This window comes from Leptidea sinapis, chromosome 42 (assembly GCF_905404315.1).
Source record: "Leptidea sinapis chromosome 42, ilLepSina1.1, whole genome shotgun sequence".
Taxonomy (NCBI): Eukaryota; Metazoa; Arthropoda; class Insecta; order Lepidoptera; family Pieridae; genus Leptidea; species Leptidea sinapis.
The window spans coordinates 4,938,328-4,956,491 of NC_066306.1; the positions used below are offsets into that span (position 1 = coordinate 4,938,328).

The following is an 18,164-nucleotide window of genomic DNA, read 5'->3' on the forward strand; positions in this document are numbered from 1 at the left end:
AAACCCTTAAAGTTGTTTCTTTTTTCAATAATTGACAAGATTAAGACAATAGAGAACGAGATATTCATTCCGTATTATAAGTTTTAGTATTGATTATTTTCTTTAGCATTAATATTTTGCAGATAGTTAAGATCAATTTATATCGCTCCTTTTCAATGTACTTTAATTTTGTATTGAGTTGCAGTAGATAGTTAAACAAATTTAATTTCTACCAAAAATATGCCATATGAACCACAACCCGAGAGGTGAACAATCATACCAAGATTTACGGATCATGTAGCATGCGGACGGTTGGCTTAGTTGGAAGAGCTCTGCGACTTTAATCAAGAGTAGTGGGTCCGAATCCCGAATAACAAAATAAAGTAGTTAGTTGTATAAATGTGATATACAATGCATTTACAATTAATATGAATATCACCTAATAATTTCACTTTATTTTTCAAAAGTTATCACGGTGCGAACACATATTACAGTTTTGGCAGATAAAAGCAATCAACCACACCTGAGTCCGTTTTTATTACTCATGTGCCAATATTTTCTGCAAAATATGAAAATTTATGAAAGCCTTTAAGACTTGGCAGCTCGATATAGCTACAGTCTAAAGTACGGAAGAATTCCGACCGATATGGGACACATGTAATTAAGTCTTGGTATACACTACATGCATGCATATTATTTTAAATATACCTGTGTATACTACAAATACATAATATTATACATAGAGCGTATAAAATATTTAATAATAGTATGCAGAAGTTTAAAATCACTAGTCATGTGCTTACGTACTCCAGATAGGAGCTTCTTCAGTTGATAATAATAGGCAAGATGGCCAGAGGAAGAATTATTAGATGTACGGAGAACTCTACCTAATGCCTACGATTTATCCGGAAATGAACCAGAATCGCAAGTGTCGCAGAGCTTTTCAACATGTTCAGGGACCGGGTGAAATATGCGGAGATTATTGCCAGCCTTCACTAGTTGGAGAGGCCTTAGAAGAAATAGAGAGGTGGGAAATAGGGAGAGAGAGGGAGTTATCTTTTTCAACGGAAAAGGTTGCAATCTAATCTAATCTATCTAATGCTCAACAATCATACCCATTACTTATCATTAAAGGTGTAGATAGACTATAAAAGCTATTATAAAAGTTGAAATAAATTGAGTTTAGAGTTTACCTCTATTTGAGCAATGCAAGTACACTTGCACAAAGTATCATACAAATCGCGAGGGTAAGACGTAGCTTGTCACGCACACTAAAGTATTAGCCTGGCCTGTTTTTATCCATTATCTAACAGCAAGAGACTCTATCTAGACGTATAACATATCTAAGACCCATTAATGCACTTTTGAAACACTAGAACAATTACTAGAAATCAATCAATTTCCATTTACCCTGGAACCATCATTTATTTAAAAAATTTGAAACTGATTTCTTTCAATAACTCTAAGGGACTAGAATACATTTTATTTATAATCACATCACGCTCGTTTTAAATATTAATTGGCTTAAATTCAATTACAGCATTTGTTCAAAGTGAATATTCCATGTTAGAGGCTTGTAAAAATCTAACAAGCACCGTGTCGTTTGTATACAGTGGTAAAGTTATAATTGAAAGTGCAGTATAGTTCGTAGTTCGTACTGAGTTTTCCAGTTCCGACTAATATTTGCATTACAAGAACAGGCGAGACCAACAAGAACAATTATCACAATAATAATATCGGGGTAACAATCAAATTTGTTATATCACAATTACGATTCATTATCTGATTTTATGAAATGGTTAAAATAGGAATACATAAATAAAATTTGAAAACAAAATGCGGGACTCGAACCTATGACCCTCGGCGGTCCATGCCGGTGCTCTAACCAACTGAGCTAACCGTTCGAGTGACGTATCGTCATAAAATCTTCTATGCTTTGTTCAACTGTCAGGTGGTGGCTCCATCTACAGGATCTACTTTACAGTTGAAAACCTGCTCAACCCCAATATTTGCATATTAGGAAATTGAGTTGAGATGTCGCTCTTGTAAATCTAAGCAATTTGGTATGTTTTTTAAAGTGATAACCCTCACTTCTAGGATTAAAACACAAATAAAACTTGAAAAACAATATTTTATGAACGATGCGGGACTCGAACCCACGACCTCCAGCGTTCCGTGCCGGTGCTCTAACCAACTGAGCTAACCGTTCGAGTGACGTATCGTCATAAAATCTTGTATGCTTTGTTCAACTCTCGAGTTTAAATTTTATTTGTGTATTAATCCTAGAAGTGAGGGTCTATATCTATAGAGTATCACTTTAAAAAACATCACAAATTGTTAAAATGTTGCTGAAATAATATACTGTTGCGTAGCAACGCTTCGAAGTATATATATATAACTTCAAGACATTGTTAATTTCAACAGCTCCGTCAGCAATATTCGTAGCTCAGCGGAAAAGTGTTTACTTTAGACGCTGTAGACCCGGGTTCGATACACCTACCAGTGTATGGAATTTTTTGGATTTTGTAAAGTTAATGGAAATTTCTAGTAAGTTCAGGATCAAATCGAACAGAAAAAAGGGATGGAAAATGTGTAAGCAGGATAAAAATGCAGTGTGTGTGTGTGCAGTGTGACGCGTTAAGGTACTGCCGTCCACAAAAGGAACAGCGGCAGACCGGCAAGTGCAAGTTTAGAAAAAGTGAACGCAAATAAAGACTCGTTCCTATAAGCGGAGTATTATTTCCAATCCCTGACCCACTCCCGTGTCAATACGTACTTGTCGTGCAAAAATATTATCTCAAGGCTCAAAACACTGAAATTCAAAACTGAAACGTGTCTCCAAAAAATCACAATGTGACGCATGTAATAAATAACGTGGCATCTCCACGTGTTTCAATGGCTCGTGGACGATCATGATCGGTGATTTCTGTCCTGCCACTTCTATTGATGCGCATAAATATAATTAGGGATGCAGGTGCGCCTGTTGGTGGTTATTTTTTTTTAAATAAAATTACAATAGCCTCGCTGTAGGGGGTCTCTAGCAACACTATGCGTCAACCTCGTAATAAGAATAGCCGTGACAATCTGCTTTGTCAAGATAGAACTATGAACGAGTAATTGTAGGAATACACCGCTTACTAGAGGAAACATGTATGCGTGGTAACAATTAGTGGAGTTCAAAAGTAGCCGGCGCTACTTAATTAATTTTCCAGTTGTGATGAAATAAAATAAAATTTAATTTGATAGTGACCCGTTTTTTAAATTTCTATGTCAACCATGAAGATTACAGAGTTTAGTTCCCAGAGTTTAGTTCCCAGTTATGATGTGTATATGGGTGATGACAATGATTCTATCATTGCCTTGCCATGTGCCAAAATATTGAGCCTCAAAATATTAAGATTGGAAGTTTTATGAAGTTTTATTTGATTTTGACATTTCAATTTTAAATGGCTTTATCCAAAGTGGCCCATGAAGTTAAATTTATTTTTTTTCGTAAAGTATTTCGGCCTCAAATATTTCAACAAAGGCCTTTCAGACGAGTTTTTTTATTAATAACCCTCTGTAATAATGGGTCACAATTACTACATTATTACTCAATTAAATATTAATTTCGTTCCTTTTGTGTTATGTTAAGCGAAACCGAAATCATTTGATGGCCTAACAATACAATAAACGAATTCCGCTGATTTATGCTTTCATTGTTCTCGTTTCAACAATTTTATTATAAAATGATGAATTTCACATTTAGCTTGCATATAATTTAATTTGATAAGTACAATATAATGAATAAAAATTCGTAGTAACGATTGTAAATCATAATCATTTCAGCCGGAAGATGTTCACGTCTGGCTTCACACAAAGGCATCTCCCGAAGATCACCATGACGATCGGTCCTGCGCTGCCCTCATCCAATCTATTCCGGCGATCTTGACCAGTTCATCGGTCAATCTTGTGGGAGACCTGCCAACATTATATCTTCCGGTACGTGGTCGCCATTCGAGGACCTTAATACCACAGCGGCCATCTATGTGCTCTGCCCACTTCCGCTTCAGTTTCGCAACCAACGCAAAACAAGTTCAGGGCTCCATAATTGCCCTCCGAGCTACCATGAGCTTCCTTATATGGCCCATATTTACGATGTTAAATGATCGATAAAAAATAATATGAAAGAAAAATAAGGAATTGCTTATAACTAATCCAAGTTACCTCCATAAATGATACACAAAGGTAAATGTATACACATTTAATTCAAAATAATTTTAAGGAGAAAAATGTAAATATATAAACATTTTTACTGTCACCTCTCAATACGAGTATATTCTTGATAATGAATATATGTAGATAGGCACATTAACAAATTTTCTAAAAACTGTGATAATCATTCCGTTAAAACCAGGAACAGACATAGCCTTGTTATGCCTACTGCTTGGTTTATATGTCGATGTATTAAGAAATTTTATTTTAAAAAGTAACCGTTTCTTGTCATGTCTGGGGCATATATTTTCGATTGGGTTGAATCCTATTTGTAATAAAAGTAAACAATAAATAATTTGAATTTGAATGCGTCATTCTTACGGGCGTGGTTAAAGCACTGGGGAGTATCCCGAGAAGCGCGTTTTCATATATTTGGTCGATAAGTGAGCCATTATTTATTAATATAAAATCATCATTCAGTTGACATAATAGTTTATGGAAATACACTGGCCTTCAAAAGTAAGTATCACACTTTTAAAATTGGGATAACGTTTTAAGTTCACAAGATATACTTTCGAAATAAAAATAACTCCAAAGAGAATTTAATTTTGTACACAAAAACTTTATAGTAACCTTCTTTTAAGAATTGGCTGAAAAAAAACTTCAAAAACAAAACCATTCCTTTTTCAAAGTGGACGTTTCCGAATTACAATTTTACCATTCACATTTTTCTTTCTGTTTTAAATTTTTTTCAAGATCGATGCGTCTTGTTTTAAAAATTTATGCTAAAAAGCACATAACATTTATTTATCATGCCTCTTTCAGTTGAAGAATGTGCTAGGATCATGGCTTTTCTGGAACTAGGCATCAGTATGCGTCGCACTGCAAGAATGGTGGGTGTGACGGTACGAACGGTCCAGAAGGTAAAGCGAAAGGTACGAAGAGACTGGACACCATCTGAGGAGACCTTGTAATGGCAGACCCAGGTGTACCAGTGCCCGAGAAGATCGTTATATTATTTCCACTGTGTTAAGAAATCGCCACCAAAATGCAGTTGAAGTCCAGCAACAGCTACTTCAGACCCGGAGGGACTACATTAGTGACAGTACAGTGAGAAGAAGACTTGCTGAAGCAAATTAGAAACCCTGAAGACCAGCGAGACTGCGATACGCCCGTGAAGACATGCAGTGGGATGAAGAAGAATGGTCAAGAATTTTGTTTGCAGATGAGTCTCGATTCTCCCTTTACAGGCGACCTGTTGAGCAATACCTTCAAGCCTGCATCTCAGAAAGAGTCCAATACGGTGGAGGCAGTGTACATGTATGGGCTGGCATATCTTCAGAAGGTCGCACAGAGCTAGTAGCCATAGAAAATGGCACCCTCACTGGGCAAAGATATGCTCAAGAGATTCTCAATGAGTATACAGGGCCGTATTTAGCAAATATGGGTGATGGATTGATGCTGATGCATGATAATGCCCGGCCGCACACGGCTCATATCGTACAAGAGTATATTCAGGAGGTCGGTATCAGCGTGATGGCTTGGCCATCAAGAAGTCCTGATCTCAACCCGATTGAACATGCCTGGGATGAGCTTGGGAGGCTAGTCAGAAATCGCAGACCACCACCTACTACCCTCGGGGCACTAAAGCAGGCCCTGGTAGAAGAATGGGAGAATATTCCCCAAGATCGGCTCCAAAACCTAGTGTTCAGTATGCCAAACCGGCTCGAAGCTGTAATCAGAGCTCGAGGAGGCAATACCAGTTATTAAAAATTAAATAACATCTAATACATTTTAGTTGAATTTTTTTACAATAAACCAAAAATGTCTATTTTCATTGTTTATCTTTTTTAAGTTAAAAATGTTACTAATGTATAATTTTAGTTTCTAAGAATTAAAGCCTATAAAACTTAAATCTTAAATTAATCTTAAATTAATTTAACCTCCTATAGTTAAGAAAAAAAATTAATTTGAAAAGTGTGATACTTACTTTTGCAGGCCAGTGTATTTCGTTATTTTATCACCTTAACAATCGATGCTAGTTAGTACAGTGGTAGGTAATATATTATTAGGTATAAATAATACATGTGAACACAAAATAAAGACACCTTATATTCATATAAAATAACTAAGTACCTACCCATATTATTTGCTGTGGTGATATATATTATATCAAATACAAGAATATAAATAAACCGAATCATAGAAATCAAATAACTCAAATACAAACACAATAATAAATTTTGTGGAGATTCAGACAATCTGTGCAATCAGCAGGAATGTAACAGATAGTTTTCCACCTGTAATTAATGTTTGTGGCAAAGATAAAATCTGCTCTGATTGCCGGGAACTACTTAATTACGGCAGAAGTGATCCCGGCGGAAGACGATTGGGGACCGCAAGGATTTATACTTCTGAACTCACTTTAACTTAACCACCTTATAGTTACTTTATCATCTAATTTTAACATCTTGGTGTCGCATCAACAATGCCCTTGTCATTCTTGTGTTTTGTAACTGGTCAGTAAAATGTGAAGGGTTAGTTATGTCGCCAAACAACCTGCAATATTAAGTCCTAACCCAATGAAAATTTACCTTAACCACATATTTTTTTGTCAACGTAACATGTTATAAAGAAAATATTTTTATTGCAAATTATTTATAACTTTTCCCAAAATTAGCTCTAAATCTCCTACAAAACTGAATACAATTAATATATTTTCCTTGTTATTTATTATTTTATATTTAATTCATATTGCAGTCGGATTTATGTAAGCCTTATTATAGAAATAAATACACTAAAATCGTCACCTTTTTGCTCTTAATAGTGATTTTCATTATTATAACACTAGAAAAAAGGGATTGCTTTTAACTAATTCTAGTAGGCTTCATAAGATATATAATAGCTTTAAGGGTAAATGTTTAGACTTCTATAATAAAGTCCCAGCCACTGTTCAGGCATTATCTATAAATAAATTTAAATGTTTTATAAATAAATGGCTCTGTCGTATATCCTATTACTCCACTGCTGAATATCTAAATGATCGGACAGCCTGGCACTAGATTGTGATTATTTTATAGCAATAGAAACGACTGTTTAATATTGTATATTTTTATTGAAAAAAGCGCAAAAAAATAATGCTGGGAGAGTTTCTTGCGCCGCTTCTTCGCCAGCTTTGTTTCCGAAGCGGTAGTAGTATCTAGTAGTTATTAGAAATGACATCAAAAAGAATTCTAAAGGAATCAATTTTGAGAAAATTAATGCCTTTTATGCCTTTTTATATTTGAATATTTCTAATATAATACTATATAAATCGAATATTTGGAATCGCAATATGTCCAAAGTTTTGTTGTATCATTAGAGACTCAACTGATACTTTAACAATACGGATACTATTTCACTATTATCAATTTGGTCTATAATCTTTATGTGGTCATAAAGTCGACGGGAAAAACCACAGTTATTTCACCCCTCATTGTCAATAGTTCTTGCTGACTTGTCGGTCTGACCAAATGCTTAACTTTGTAGTTTTTGCCATTTATGACGTAATAAAACCTGAAAAAATCGTGAGTTTATTGCCTCGTTGCTATTCTATTTGCTCAGTTTCTGATTTATCTTACGTGTAGTAAACTATATCTAGGATTCACAACTTCACTCACTACAATCGGGTTAGTAATAGAAATAAATAGAAACATACAAAATATCAGTAACTTTTTATTGTCCTAGTAAGTATACAACTTTTCTGTTTGATTCGCAGTTGTATTAGAATATATTGTTTTTATTGGAGACTTCTCGACGTTTGAGACGAATTGCAATAGTTGTATTATTTTAAATTTGAGTAAGAATCAGCCATTTCGCGTGTTTCAGTTACAACTCCTTCATACTATTACAGTTTTGTCTGTTCTACGAAGAATGGTTGCTTTTATTAAAACAACCATTCTTAGTTCAACGTATAACATGATAAAATATTCAAGTAGCAAGGTACGAGTATCGTTTAGATATTTGGGGTGATGTTCTGAATCTTTAAACATAGTGAAAGTGCTTCCGTGGAAACTACTTGCGGACAATTTCATGCCTGCTAAAATATATTTTTCCCTTCACATAAAAATATTTTTCATTTGTTAGACAAGCCACAAAAGGGACCTTCTGTGGTCTTGTTTGAAGTTTTTGGAGAATCTGGTATTCTTTCTATATAGCTCAAAATCAAAATTATGAGAAATTGTTGTGCTTTTATGCGATGAAAAACTTCATAACAAATTCACTTAACCGGTCACATAATATTAGCTTATTTTATTTTCGTCAGTGTAAATATAGAGACAACTGGCATTCAGACAAATAAAAACATTTACACTGTCACTTGTTTACGCAAAAATACAGATTTACACTGCTGTGCTACTTTTAAGTAAATTGTGTTCTTTTAGAAATTGTATTTGGCTCCATACCTACTTTGTTTAATGCACTCACAGTGATTCGGTTCTCATTATCACCCCACTCCATTTTAATATCGCAACATATTGTACAATGTATTGGCGCCAAAATGAGAAACTCAATGAACAATCATATAAAAATGACAGATTCCAAATTCGAATGAAATATTTTCTTTACTTTTAATTGTAACATTGTTTATGGCCAGACTGAGTATATTTATTGTATTTATAAATTCATTGGCCCTGACGTTGGCATGAGGCAATCATCGTGAGTTATAACATCATCACCAAATTTAATTTTTGATTGGAGTGGTTAGAGCTCAACGTATCCATGATTTTGAGTGTATATTATACTTATCAATAAATTATCATTGTTGATGAATTAGTTTAAAATCAGTCAAAAACATACTACCCAACTGTATCAATATTCATAAGTAAATATTATATTGTATAAATTATATAATATCTATTTTTATAGTTTCATCATTGCTAAACGACATGGATAGGTCAGTTGGTAGCCCTGATAAGGATTACTACTGTGTTAAATCGTCTAAGCTTCGGTTCTTCATCAAATTCAATGAGGGCAATAACGTGCTGAAGATATTCGCTTCAGCCTCTGGGCCCTTTTATGAGCGGTCGTCGATATTGCATCCAACGATATGAGTCTGGAACGGTTCATAATCTTTTGAATATAATATTACATTACATAATACATTTCAAATGTTTTATTACTCGGATTCTATAGTTTTTTTTATTTATTGCGAACTCTATATAAATGGTTGTACAACATGACAGAAACTTACAGAAAAAGTAAAAGATAAGATATTATTATAAAATGTTGATGTTAATTGTTGGCTTATATTTAATGATATAATTGATTATGGTTACACAAAATATTAATATAAGAATTTTCAAGATATTTTGTTGATTATTAAATTATGAAAGAAACATCTTATTTAAAGTCATACATCATTACAAATAAGTTATATAAGATATATATACTTATCGTAAATATTTTGCATATTCTTGGTTTATTTTAAGGTCTAACCAAGTTTATTTGTAAGGCCGTAAGTGTTTAAATTCGCCTGGATATTTAGACAGAGATATATTTTAAAGATACATAGAGAGTATTTTCGATAGAAAGGCAGGATTCTGTTGGAAATATATTATGGAACATAACAGTTTCGATTACATTTTATTCAAAATGCGAACAACCCTTAGATAATTTAATGGAGTTCAACAAATAAATTTATATCAGATGAAGTAATAAGGAGATCTTTTTTTATGAAAATAAGGGACGAGACGAGCAGGTCGTTCAATTGGTGGTAATTGATACGCTCGGCCCATTAAACTGCAGTGCCGCTTAGGATTCTCGAAAAACCCAAAAATTCTGAGCGGCACTACAATTGCGCTCGTCACTTTGAGAGATAAGATGTTAAGTCTCATTTGCTCAGTAATTTCACTAGCTATGGCGCCCTTCAGACCGAAACACAGTAATGCTTACACATCACTGCTTCACGGCAAAAATAGGCACTGTTGTGGGACCCATAAAGTAGCCGGCATCCTGTGCAAAGGAGCCTTCCACTGGTAATGATCTAATGTTTACGGCTTCAACGTAAATTTGGTTAACAAAATCGGCTTTACACATATTTAAAATAATTGGCAAATACATAGAAATAAAGACAAACATTCATTTAACGCGGTTGAATGAATTAATGTATAGAACAAACTATAAAACTGTTAAAAATAGATACTGTATTATGAAGATAAAAGCGACGTTTAAAGAAACTCATATTTCATAGATTCAAATGAATACTTAGCGTATACTTTTCTAAAAGGACGGCAACGCTTCTGTGGTTTTTCTGATGTTGTTAGAGAATGTGGGTGGAAGTGATCACTTAATATCAGGACGACCAAGTGCCCTCGTTTGTCCTCCTCGTCTATAAAAAAAGTAGAATAGCCAAAATCGTGAAGAATTATTTCAGCTATATTTATTATATGTTAGTCGAAAGCTATGAGAAATAACCCAATAAGAAATATTTGTTGCGTGAAAATAAAAATATCTGGAATATTCCAGGATAGGTTACTTAGGTTAGCAGTTACTCATACTAATGACGACCCCCGACCCAACAATAATATATCACACGTAGTTAGCCAAAAATCACAGCGACGCTTGGGCATGATTGAGTTTTCCTACCGCCGTTCTTCCATTAACTAAATGGTTTTCACATTCTCTGTAAAGCGGTTGTTGCTCCGGAAAATATTTCATAACTATGTAACTGTTTTGATCATTCGTGATACAATAATTCATTATTGTCCATAAAACTTTATACAAGGGGCATGTAATAAATAGTGAGGATGAGGTGCAAACTTCTTGGATACCTACAAAAAAGTAAATAGTGACTAGTAAAGCTGGAATATTCATTAGATAAAAAAATTTATATTATTAATTGATTTTTAGAAATGGTTTCAGTTTGTCGCAGCTTGTTGTCGATTTCCTGACGTCGGAACAATTTAATCAACACTCAATAGATACTCTAATTTGTAAATACTGTGCAATATTTTTCTACTTACACTATGGTGGGCCCACTGATGGCAGGCTGGGCACAATGATGCGTAGTTTGGACATTGTCACAGTGCGTTGCTGTATAGCTCTGCTGTCGCTTTTGGGGGAGCTCTAGTATGATTTGCAGTTCCATCACCAACAATATTACTTGAAAGCGACGCCTTAATATTTTTCGTAGTTTTTATTCATTACCTAGTAATGTTTCATAGGTCTCGTGTTTAACGGCTGGTTGCCACCTGACGCCATGGCTATAGCCCATTATAGAACTCAGGTACCGCTGTTGACCCACTAGGGCCTCATCCAGCGCTATCCCATCTGAGTGCTCCAGACAAAGTACACAACATACAAGCATGCTACTAAATGTCGGCATGTGGCGCTAGATTATTATAGTAAATTACATACCGAACATGAAGACTCAGTTTCACACACAAAATACTTAATTTTCGTTTGCTTCGCACTCATAGGCAAGTTTTCACTTCAAAAACAATTTATCAATTGATTACGCATACCGGAAATACTTCTACTCAAATAATAATAATCATAACTGTTTATATAAATTGCTTTTGGCTCGAATCCCAGTCAGAATTTTAATGGACCAACTCAAATTTTATCGTGAGGGTAACCGAAAGGATTTCAAAATTAAAGCACATCTTTCGAGACGGAGGCCATTTGGAAGCCCGCATACCTGTGAAATATAATGTTACAGATATGGTTTGCCGCGACATACATTGAATAAGGTTTAGGTTTCCTTTACCAGATAAAGTAAAATGGATTATTCGTTTTATTTATAAAGATATATTATGTTATTTTTGTTTGTTATGGTATGCTGATTTGCTAAAAAACTTTGATTGATATAAAACCAGCCATTTTGACTCTCACAAGAAATCGTAATCAAGTATCAGGTATAATCTTTCCCCATACCTTCTATTTATATCAGAGGCAGCGAACAGGTAAGAGGCTCAAACTGATGGAAAAAGGTGAGGCAACAGCCCATGGACAATCGCAACATCAGGGATCAACAGATGCGTCCGATGACCATCCTTTAAGTTAGGAGAGTAATGAATTTATGATTATTTAATATTGTCTTACAAAATTATCAGTTAAATCAAGTATATTATAAAGCAAAGTGGGGGCATTCTTATCGAATCGTTTTAAGCTATTGCATAGCTTCTATCGCGGGCCTTGAGCGTGGCCAGAAGGTCCCAGGTTCGAGCCTGGGGTACGTCTTGATTTTTTTTAATTTCTTTATTTTTTTATCACGTTTTTTTTAATTTTTATTATTATTTACATTTCTCCGAATCCAAAATTGGACGAGGTAGAGCATTTTATTCATCGCACTTTACTGGAGTACACTGAAGAAGGGTCGAAAATACTTGGTACAAATGGTAATAAATTTCCACTTATTTTGGCTGGCGATTTCAACATCAACTTCGCTGATAAAAAATCAGAGCGGGTTGACAACTTTTCTTTCGAAAATAATGAATTTGAAAATGAATCCACAAGAATCCACAACAAAATATGGGACCACCATTGACGCGGTATTTTCCAGATATTTAGAAGATATCAAGTCTGAAACTTATGTTTCTTATTTCAGTTACCATAAACCTATAGTTTCAATGAATAACCTACATGTATTTTAAGATTATAAAAATATTTTGAACAATATTAACTTCTCATTTATTTTATAAAAGAATAAAAAAACGATATCAAATTATACGTAGACCCCCCATTGTTCGGTGATCAGCGAAATCTATCGGAAACCGTTATGTTGTATTAAACTCGATAGATACAACGTTCGATTTGGACATACGAAATAGTTTATGAAAGTGACACTAGATGTCGCATAATCAAACACTATTTATTTTTAAATTCAACTTAGATGGAGTAAAATTATAATTTTGTGACCATTAAGGGTGTATAACGTATAGGTATTTATCATCTATGTACAACAGTAAATATCTGTACTCGAATAATTTGTATACAAAGTGTTTTAAATATATCACAAATGCAGTATTTGTTTTTGTTTTGTTAATTTATATATAATACTGCTATAAAGATAACCAAAATTTTTGATATTAAAATAAGCGATATTAAAAGTAGCCCTCTTTTATATACACACACACACACACATATAGTTTAAATCCTCAATTTAGATTCTCAATCTCTCAATTCTTCATTATGTATATAACAGAAACCATTAAACCAAGCACTTGTACTATAGTACCAATAATTATAATTGCATAAGTTGATAAAAAATGCTATGCAATAGTTTCACCGCGGCAGTCCCCGAGGGCCACACGTTTTTTAATATAAAACTGTGCAATTGTTAGTTAATCTGTAAGAAAAAGCAAGGATGATTGAAATAATGTATTTCTTGTTACGATGCAAGAAGTTTTAGTATACAACAGTCTTGATTGTGAGATTTGTCCCAGGAGTATACACTCAGCTAGGAAGTCCCTTAGTCGAATCATAACTTCGCATTTTAAAGTAATGTGCGGTGGTGAGATTTGGCTGATAGTATCAACCTGAACAACTCCTACCTCTCCCCGTGATATATGTGGTGGAAGTAGAGAGAACCCACGTCCTAACGCAATGCCAAAGAATCAAGCCGCTCGGAGATGACTAGATTGTCGATGATTCGAGCCGCTCTTTGGTGTATGTATGAGCTGGTCAAATGAGAGAGGCGGGTACCGAGTAGCGCCTGCCCAAAGGGGAGGACATAATTCCATGTCAGTCTGAATTTACTGTTTTTTTGTTTTGTTTTTAATTTGTTTTGAATCTTATATAGTTGCGAGTAGTGGCTTGAAGTGAAGTACTTTCTCGCCCAAAGCTTGGTATACTCAGTAGATACTGACACGGGAGTGGGTCAGGGATTGGAAATAATACTCCGCTTATAGGAACGAGTCTTTATTTGCGTTCACTTTTTCTGAACTTGCACTTCGCCGGTCTGCCGCTGTTCCTCTTGTGGGCGGCGGTACCTTCAACGCGTCACACCGCACCGAACACTAAGTCTCTTCTATCTTCTTCCTCTTGGAACACTTCCACTTTTCACTACTTCTTCTTTTCTTCTTCTTCTTTACACTCTCGAGTCAGAACTAGAACTGCCGTAGGCAAAAAAAAAAATCAAATTCAAAATTTCTATATTTGGTATTAAATTGTAACAAAATTACTTAAATCTACTTATTAAAGCAATTTACAATTAAGCCTTATATATGTAGGTATCAGAAAACTTATTTCTACAACCCTATCTACGTATTGAGGGATAAAACTTTATTATGCTTAAAAAACTAATACATGAGGTTTATGGGGGGGGGAATCCAGGAAACTGGGAAAACCTGGCTATTTGCTATTGATATAACGTAATATTAACCTATCACTTAACCTAACTTAAGACTAATGACTAGAACTTAATAACTAACTTAAAAACTAAGGTAAATAAATACATAGATATGTATACATACATATATAATATATAAATATAAGAGGGGTGTGGGGTGGGGGGGGGGGATCTTGGGAAAGGGAAGGAGGGAGAGGGAATAGGAGGCCAGTTTTCGCCGTTATTTAATTCTTATAACTAAACCAATTTACAATATATTGGTTTTACATTTATTCAGACCTAGCTAGAACTCTGTGTGCGTGAGTGTGTGTTTGTCTATACGCTAGTGTTCTGTGAGCTCTAACCAGTTGTGATGTGGTAATGCATGTTTATAACGTTTTATGCTGAGGCAGTACTCTGTGAGTGACTTACGACTACAAGTCGACCGGAGGGCGGGGTTTATTCCGTCCTTCAGTCGGCGTAGCCCTCTGTAGAAGCTATGAGATATCTCTTGTATGTGTTGTTCTAGTGTTGGGATGTTTTTCTTTACATGAAGTCGTTTAAGATTTGTACGCGGGTGGGTCCGGTAGATGGTTTTAAGGGATCTATTTTGCACAGTTTGTAGTTTACGATAATTGTTTTGATTTGTGTTAATCCATACCGGACTTGCGTATGTCATGACCGGGCGTATGTACGACTGGTATAGTAGACGCTTGTTACTAGTTGAGAGAGTGGAATTCCTATAGAAAATGGGTCTCAACAGGCTCAAGGCAGTAAGTGCCTTAGAGCGGGCGTAATTAATATGAGGCGTGAAGGAAAGTTTCCGGTCAAGGATAAGTCCTAGGTATTTAGCCTGTGACTGCCATTCGACCGGGTGGTTATTAATATGTGGCTTTAAAGAGATATTGAGTTTACGGGAAGTTTTGTATGAGAAAAGAACCGCCTCGGTCTTTGTGTCATTGATTTTAAGCTTCCACTTAGAGAAGTAGTTGCTTACACAATGTAGGGCTGTATTAAGGTGGGAGACTATAGATTTGATGTTCTTACTGCTGCACAGATAAGCTGTGTCATCAGCGTACAGGGCGAGGACCATGTTCGGAGGTTTTGGGATGTCTCTCATATAGAGTAAAAATGCCCTCGGTGAGATGATGGAGCCCTGTGGAACACCTGCTACTACTGGATGTGGGGGGGATAAACTATTTTTGACTCTAACTCTAAGAAATCTATTCGTAAGGAATGATTTTATTATTCTACAATATTCAAAGGGGACTTGTGCTTCGAATAATTTGTGAACTAAGGCATCATGCCAGACGGTATCGAAGGCTTTCTCAAGGTCGAGTAGAACCATACCAGTCTGGTGTCTCAAGTTAAATTGGTGTGTTATATGTTCGACTACGCGCGCCAGTTGGTGAATAGTCGCGTGTGACCTTCGGAAACCGAATTGTTCGTCAGGTAGGTTTGATTCTATAAGTGAGTTTATTCTATTATTAATTAAAATTTCTAATATTTTACTTTGTGTGCAAAGTAAACTAATTGGTCTGTAGTTCGCGGGGGAGGTGGGATCTTTTCCCGGTTTGTGTATCGCGGTGATTACTGCTATTTTCCAGGACGAGGGAAAATAGGTAAGACGAAGGCACGCATTAAATATATTAACTAAGGTGTCTATTGCTTTTGAAGGGAGGTGTTTTAGAAGTATGTTCTGTATGTCGTCGTGCCCGGGGGCTTTTCGCGGTTTACAGGTTTTTAAAATTAATTTGACTTCGCGAGGTACAACTGGCGTAGGTGCGGTCGTTCCGTTTATTTTGTAAAGGTGGTCTAGAGGCCGCGACACCTCGCGTTCGGTGTCGGGGTCGCTCAGATCCACGGTGAGTCTATGCTGTCGCTCGAAGTGTGTACCTAGGGCCTCGGCCTTTTCAGCGTCCGACCGGGCGGGGCCCGCGGGGGTGCTGAAGCAGGGTAGAGGGGTGTGTACGTTTTTAAGGCGTCTCGCGAACTGCCAGAGGGAATTGTCGCGGGTGTCAAGCGATTCGAGCTTTTTGTTCCATTCGTTGGAAGTGAGAGATTTTATTTTAAAAGATATTTTGTTTTGAAGTGAATTAATAATCGTGTTAAACCGACGCGTATGAAGTCTCTGTGCGTGATGTTGGTATTGGTTTTTTAGTTTGATAAGTCTTGTTATTTCGTGTGGAAGTTTGTTTGTTTGTTTCGGTGTGAACGTCGGGATGTTCGCGTTACGGGCTTTGATTATAGCGTCAGTCAGTGTTTGTATGGCGTTGTCCACTAATTCGGGTCGGTGTAATTTTAAGGAGCCGGGGGAGGGGAGGGCTTCGTTAATATGTTTTTATAAGTGTCCCATTTAGCATTACCGTATTTAAAAATAGGTCGCGAGATGCGCGGGATGAGGCTATTAATTTCGAAAAAAATGGGACAATGGTCCGAGATAACGTCGTAAGTCAGTGGGTCTGTAACGTTTGTGATATTTTTGGCAAGGGTGAGTTGTAATTTAGCGGCAGAGTGCCTAGGGTTGGAGGGGAGGTGGGTCGCTTTGTCCGGAATTAAAATATTATATTCGTGACCTGCAAAGTGATTAAAGAGACGCGATCCATTGGAATTTGCTCGATTGCAATCCCAGTGTCTATGGCGGGCGTTAAAATCTCCGGAACAGATGACGGTGTTGCCGAGAGAGAGAGCTTTTGCGATGGCTGTCGTGATTCTACTGTCTTGCTTAGGGCAATAAAAGTTAACTATTGTCCGCGGTGAGACTCTAATCTAATTGCAATTATATCGCATATATCATGCTCCACCGGTGGGAGTGAATGATGCGATATATTTGTCTTGACAAAAATTGCGACGCCACCTCGGGCGCGGTTGTCTGTCTGTCCGTCACGTCTGTAGCAGGTGTAACCGGGAATTGAAATACGTCGTGCGGGAACGAGGTGTGTTTCTTGTATGAGTGTAATGTCGATGTTGTGTGTACCTAGGAAATGTATGAGTTCTCTTTTCCTACTCACAATACCGTTTATGTTAAGCGACGCTACTCGTAGAGGACGAGCAGTGCCAGTCGGGGGAGGGGTCGCCGTTTCTTCATCCATGGATGCTCAGGAACTCGAATACTGTGATGATTTGCTCCTCGTAGCTCATGCTACGGCGGAGCAGAGGCTTCAGCTGACCTGCGATTTTAATTAATTTTATAATTTCATGGGTTGACATTTCCTCCGAGTCTGGCTCTTCGGTTGTTTTAAAGGCGGCTGAGTCTGTCTCGACTCTTTTAAAGCCACCTGGCATAGGGCCAGTGGGCCTAAGGCCTGGGAAGATTTGTCTTCCGGACTGGGTGCCCGTGAGGGGCGGCGGTCCGGCAGTGGACCGCGTTGTGGGTGGCTGAAGGCCCTGTGGCTGAAGGCCTGACGGTGACGGGGCGTTCCCTGTCATAACTGAGTTCCACCCGCGGCCGTTCGCCATGTTCGATTTGAACAGGCGGGGCTGGGGTGGTGCGCTTTGGCGGGTCTGGAAGCGCTCCTGGCGCTCCTTGACGGCCGCAAGGTAGATGCGGCGTTGGGGGCACTGGCGGTACGAGGCCGCGTGCTCTCCGCCGCAGTTGCAGCACCGGACTGGAGATTCCTCCTTCCGGTCGCACTTCGCTGTGAGGTGGGCTCCCGTGCACTTGACGCAGTGGGCGGCCCGG

At 36.9% G+C, this 18,164-nt stretch overlaps 1 protein-coding gene across 2 annotated transcripts in view; it reads left to right on the plus strand.

The window, feature by feature from the left end:
- The window catches only part of LOC126976808 (uncharacterized), a 194,315-nt gene that overhangs the window by 46,994 nt on the left and 129,157 nt on the right, over nt 1-18,164 (plus strand). The window contains exon 2 of one of the 2 annotated variants that reach the window (XR_007731985.1): nt 4,999-5,023. The exons of the other annotated variant lie outside the window; for it this stretch is intronic. The gene's annotated coding sequence lies outside the window, so the exon portion shown is untranslated. Of the gene's footprint in view, nt 1-4,998; nt 5,024-18,164 lie in introns of those variants that run through there. 2 annotated transcript variants of the gene reach the window in all.